Genomic DNA, 6,000 nt, shown 5'->3' with positions numbered 1-6,000 from the left:
CCCCCTACACATGCACTGTATTGCGTGGAGTAAAAAGTAGGCCTATTAAAAAAAGAGGCGTTTGCATGTGAGCATTATTTGCATGTGTTTGTGAGTTTAATGTAGCCATCCACATATGCATGCACACACGCACACACACACACACACACACACACACACACACACACACACACACACACACACACACACACACACACACACACACACACACACACACACACACACACACACACACACAAATGTGTTGCTGTACTTGCACCTAATGGTATGTTTAACACACACGTACATTGGGACACTTAGTGTATGCACATATCTTAAATATTTTAAAGTTGTGTGTGGGTGAGCACATGTAATGTACTGTACCAAAATACATGGGGTGAAAGGCACTAATATAAAAAATGCATTTGCATGTGAGCATTCGCATGTGTTTGTGGTTTAACACAGCCACACTCTCTCTCTCTCTCTCTCTCGCTCTCTCTCTCTCCCCCTCGTCTCTGGTTTGTGAGTGTTTGCCCTTCATAATCCTGGAGGTACAGTAAGGTCAGCGATCTCATATTTTACCTGTCAGTACTGATCACCATTGTCTTCACAGTTGCTCCTGGGTTCGCTCGGCGGATATTGCACTTGTCTCGCAGCTTCACGCAGTGTGTGGGGTGAGAACACTGCAATCTAGAATACTGTGTGTAGCTATACTGCATTGTAGGCGTTCTTGTGTCATTGTATTGTTTTTATTGTATTAGTTATTGGGTAATGTGTTATGGGGATTTCTGTGTTGTGTTATTCTGTGGCGTTCATTTATCCATTGTCGCAGTGGTTAAAAGTAACTACGTACATTTACTCATGTTCGGAACTTAACCACTTAAACCCCATATGGTTGAGTGGAGTCCCTCAGGGCTCCACACTAGTGTCTTTTGTGTTTTCTGTTATTGTGGGGAAAGCTTTTTCTGAAAATAGTCAATCGTCAAGCTCACAATGCGTTGCATTGAGTACAAAAATCGGAGTACTTCTTCCACCACTGCATTTGTGTTGTATGTGTGTTTCTGGGTTCACCCTGACTGATAGAGGTAAGTGCTAAGTGCAGTAGACAGCCCCTCTCCCTCTTCGTCTTCCCTTTGAGTTGGTTTTGCGTCGTGAATAAAAGTGTGTTCCTATCGAAAGCTAGTTGTCATGGCTCTTCCTTTACAGGAGAAATGTCGCAGCCGTTCCAAGCAGCCATGCACATTTTGAAATATGTAACCTAATCGGCGTCAAGCTAATGGCATTATAAAGCAAATTGCTGATACGTGGAATAAACACATTATAAAACATTGATATAAAACTGGTTCAGAGCTTAAGCCTAAACAAAATTTTATCTCTACCAATTATTGCTGTTTCGTGTTGGCAAGGAGACAGAGGTACTGAAATGCAGTCACACACCAGAAATCCATTTGGAGAAACCATTAGTGAATGTAAATTGTTTCTCTGTCAATTAAATTATGAGTTATACAACCTGCGTTGATGAAATCTCTTTCAGCTAATTTGACTAAAAGGAAAAGTAGTTGGTGCACATAAAATCCAATCAGTACGCGTTGTCAGCCAACAATCTCACAAGGTAAAAGCGTTTTGAACATCAGATGGATATCTTGTCTTCTTTGTAGCACATCTGAAAGCATTGATTGGTTTTGCCATCTGCTTTAACTTTGTTCCAGAAGTGGAAACAAGCCTAATTTTGGAGTTTAAGTTGAACATAATTGAACATAATTCTAATGCAGTCTGCGGCACCAAACCTAATCTTCTTAAGGTAGCCTGCTCGCGGTTTGAAAGGGGGTCCCCATGAAACCAATGTCATTCCCATTTCCTTGCCATTCTCTTCCTTGCCATTTCCTTGTTGGTGGTCAACCACTCCCGAATCTACCCTTTTAATGGCAGCCATATTGGAATAAATAGTAGTGTAATGTTACACTGAGTCAGCGTGCTGCTATTGTGCATGTTGTATCACTGGGCTCTGCTACACTAAATGGAGCAGAGCCTTAATTAGTATAATACTGTAGGCCTATAGACAAAGGCCTTTTAACATGGAAGAACATTGTTCCTGGTAGAATTACCCTCCATGTTGTTGATTTTTGGATTTGTTTGTTTTTGTTTTTTGTTCTCTATATTGACCTGTTGGTCTGTTATTTAAATGTTCACCCCGTGCCTCCAGGAGCTTGGCCTTTTTTATTATTTTTTTCCCAAGCTGTTATTGTAATAAAACCTACAGTATCATAATTTAATTCCCTTGTAAAAATGTAATCGGATGAATTAGAAATGATGGAGTTTCTCAGTCACACGGTAGGTTTTGGGAGTACCAGCGGCAATCTAACCTTTCTACCTTATGACAATAATTATGTTAGTTTAGTTAATTTAATTTACAATGCTGAAACGAAGTTCTTATAATGGCTCAAGAAAAAGTTAGTCAAAGCTCCTAGCCTCATAATGAGGATGAATTATTGTACCCAAGACATAGGGTTAGGTATGGTGCATGAACTGAAGCTCATGGTTAGAAAAAGACTAAAAACCTACAATAGGCCCACCTTCAAGAAGAGAGGCAGAAAGTGAGGGAAGCTCATCACATATGACAAATGACTCAGATCCAGTGGACAGCTCAGAATACCTTTGAAATACAGTCTATTAGACTGTCAAACATCTACTGTATGTCTACAGGACATAGGAAATGAATGGATTTAATAGAATGTTATTTCATTCTATGTCTGAATTATTTCAAACATAGGCCTACTATATAGCCTATATGCATTTTTTATATTTTTGCTTAACATGAGCGAATCAAATTTCCACACAGGTCGACAATGAGGCGTTTTTCTTTTTAGTCTGTGAAGTTCATGTTCACAGGCCTCACTGAATGTAAAAGCAGTGCCACTGCATTGAGAATCCCTCTCTGCTTTCCGGTTCCCACACAGTAAAATCCTCAGTGTTCATTTAAATCACACGAGCGTACGAATGGAACCACGTGGAACCCTTACGGGTCCATTTGTATGCTCTTTACAGTGCACTGCCTGTGGCAGGATGAATGAGTTAATATGTAGTCATTGTACCGCCCGAATATACTCACACACACGCCACTCTGATCTCTTACATCAATGGGCTATTGCAAGTTAATGACCAGCGCTGTGAAAGCCCATTTGCACGAAATATGGACGGCGTAAAAAAACGGAGCAGGGAAAAGCAGGTGCTGCAGCCATTCAGCCACTCGTAACCACGGCCGGCCGTGGAGAATCTCATTTGGCTGAGCTTTTTCCACAAAAAAAGCCTGACACTAGAGAAACGAGAAACCATTCCTCCAGTATGGTAAGAACCTCTGAAAAGACTATCTCCCCCCCCCATCTCCCACAGCTTCTCTCTATCTCTCTCTCTATCGCTGTGTGCACCAAGGAACCAGGTTTGAATTAGCGTAACCAGGTCTACCGTTACGGACCGTTACGCTTAGGTGATTAATGGATGAAAAATGGTGCTTCTGTGAGTCTCTATGGTGACTCAAAATTAATTCATAAAGTAACAATGTTGTTGCTTGCAGAGTGATCGAGAGATCTTCAAACTAAAAAGGCATTGCAATGTTACAGTAGCTTGACCTTAAATTAGCCTTTGAAGTCTAGGGAAGACAATTATAGTCCGTCTCCAAGAGAGACAATTATAGAAATTATGTTAAATTTCATCTAATCTCTCTCGGAGAGACTATAATGTATTTTCTCTGTTGTGCTACAACATGGGTGATGAGCGGTATTGGGGATAACGCCGTTAACGCCGTTAATACTTTTTTTGGGTAACAAAGTAACCTAACACATTAGTTTTGCAATTAGAGTTACTTAGTTACCTTTTCCAAAATAATGGCGTCATTTCGTTACATTTAAGACCTACATTTCCCTGTTCTTTCTGTTGCCACAAAGGAAATGGAAAATCCATAAGACGCATTTGTGCCTTTTCCTGATAAATGAATGAGCTTGTCTGTCAACGGATGCTTGCAAGGATGTTACGCGAAAATCGGTGACCGGGCCAGCAGTCTGTGGTGATTGCTTAATCATTATATTCAATAATTCAATGGGTCACCACTTTTGGTGTGACAGCTTTGCGGTATCACATTAATTTGTTGCATGTGTGCGACATGGCAGAGATTGAGAGAAGACTTGCCCTTTAGAATGGTTGTGGAATATTCACACCTTTTTGGGATTTATTGGTGAAAGGAGGAGAACGTCAATTCAAATTAGCCTTGGTGAAGCCCAGCACAGCTCCACAACAGTGGTGGTCACACCGGTAGTCGGTTATGCAAAAATGATATAACGAGTAACTTTTCTCAGAAGGTAATCCTGTAACGTAACGGAATAATTTTTAATGGCGGCAATCCTGTTACGTAACAAGTTACTTTTAAAAGTAACGTTACCCAACACTGATTGATGAGTGACAGCCACCCACATTCTAACATTGAAAACTTTGGGAACAACATTTTTATTTCTGGGAGTTGTTTGGAGTCAAAGGAGCATAAAACAGCAATTAACGGGTTTAAAAAGTCAAAAGTACCAACACAAGAAATCAAAGCGGAACGTACGTAGCTGACCGATCTGTATGGAATGAAAAATGAACAAGAAACAAATAGCCATTACGAATCTGATTTAAACAGTGTGCCAGAAGGACTTGGAATTGTGCTACATGATATAACAGAAAAATAAAATAAAAATGCAAAAAAATAATTTAAAAAAAATACCTGGACAGGAACATAAATAAATAAATAAAATTAATAAATAAAAGTGAAAAAAGGACAACGCCTGCAATTCAGTAAGGTGCCAGCAATAGTTCTCCAAATCCATCACAATTTGTCTTTATTCTCATGATCTTTTTAGTTCTTTTAATCTCCAATAAAAAAATAAATAACAATAAAGTAATTTCAGAAGGAGGAGGAGTCGCTAATACAAGATCCGGGGAGGGTGTTCTTCTATCTGATTGACTTGCTCCCATGTTGTGTCAAATATTCATGCGACTTGGAGAAACACCATCCAGAAATACTAGACTTCTAAGCTAACAACATTTGCTCCTCGCCTAAACAAAATGTTCCCGTGTACATCACTTTATCGCCAGCCAGGGGTGTAGTGGAGGGGGCGTGCAGGGAAGCAACGCTCCCCCACTTCTAAAAATAGGATTTCGGCTTTGAGGATGATTTTGTAGGATTTCGGCTATAGGCAATTGATGAACCACTTGAACCCCAGCATCCATATTCTGGGGGGAGGGGGGGTTAGCCAAAAATAGCAAAAATACCCGATCTACAAGCTCACGTGTTGTGAGCTTGTAGATCGGATATTTTTGGAATAAAGATTTGGTGTGGCGGGGAGAAACGGTATAGATGCGCCCCACCACTTCTAAAAGTAGCACTACACCCCTGTTTATCGGCAAAAAAAAAAAAAAAAAAAACCTTGTCATGTTAGCACATCTGTAAGATCAAATCAGAGGGACCGTCTGTACAATAAGAGTACCAAACGAAAAACAAATAGAAACTGAACGGAAACAGGTTTTTTATATACAATAATTTGACCAGCAAAGTACAACGGCTATGATGTAATAAAATATGTAAACATATTTGCTGCTTTTGACACAGTCTACTGTGACAATAGAATTCACACTTGTTCGCACTTGAATAGGTCTTTATCTTGGTTGTTGCTCCAATCTGTCCCCACCAGACATTACATTGTGACATTGCAATTGCAAACAGCATCTCCAGAATTGGAAAAATAAAACTGGACCCAAACAAAGTAATAAATCGCCAAACTACTGGTCTATGAAAAAGCTGTAAGGAAAATAAATAAATAACAGGGATGGGGGGAAATCCTATCAAGAGATTTTTTTTCTGAAAATTTGAAGAAATAACGGAGCATTTTGCCTGGTGGAGCCATATTTAGCACGCTTGAACAACATGTGGAATTTGAATGTCAGTGTATAGCAATCCAATCGTCAGCCGAGACCAGAGGGAGGGAAAGGAGA

This window comes from Gymnoscopelus microlampas, assembly GCF_963454915.1.
Source record: "Gymnoscopelus microlampas genome assembly, chromosome: 16".
Lineage (NCBI taxonomy): Eukaryota > Metazoa > Chordata > Actinopteri > Myctophiformes > Myctophidae > Gymnoscopelus > Gymnoscopelus microlampas.
Note: the sequence above shows the minus strand (reverse complement) of the source record.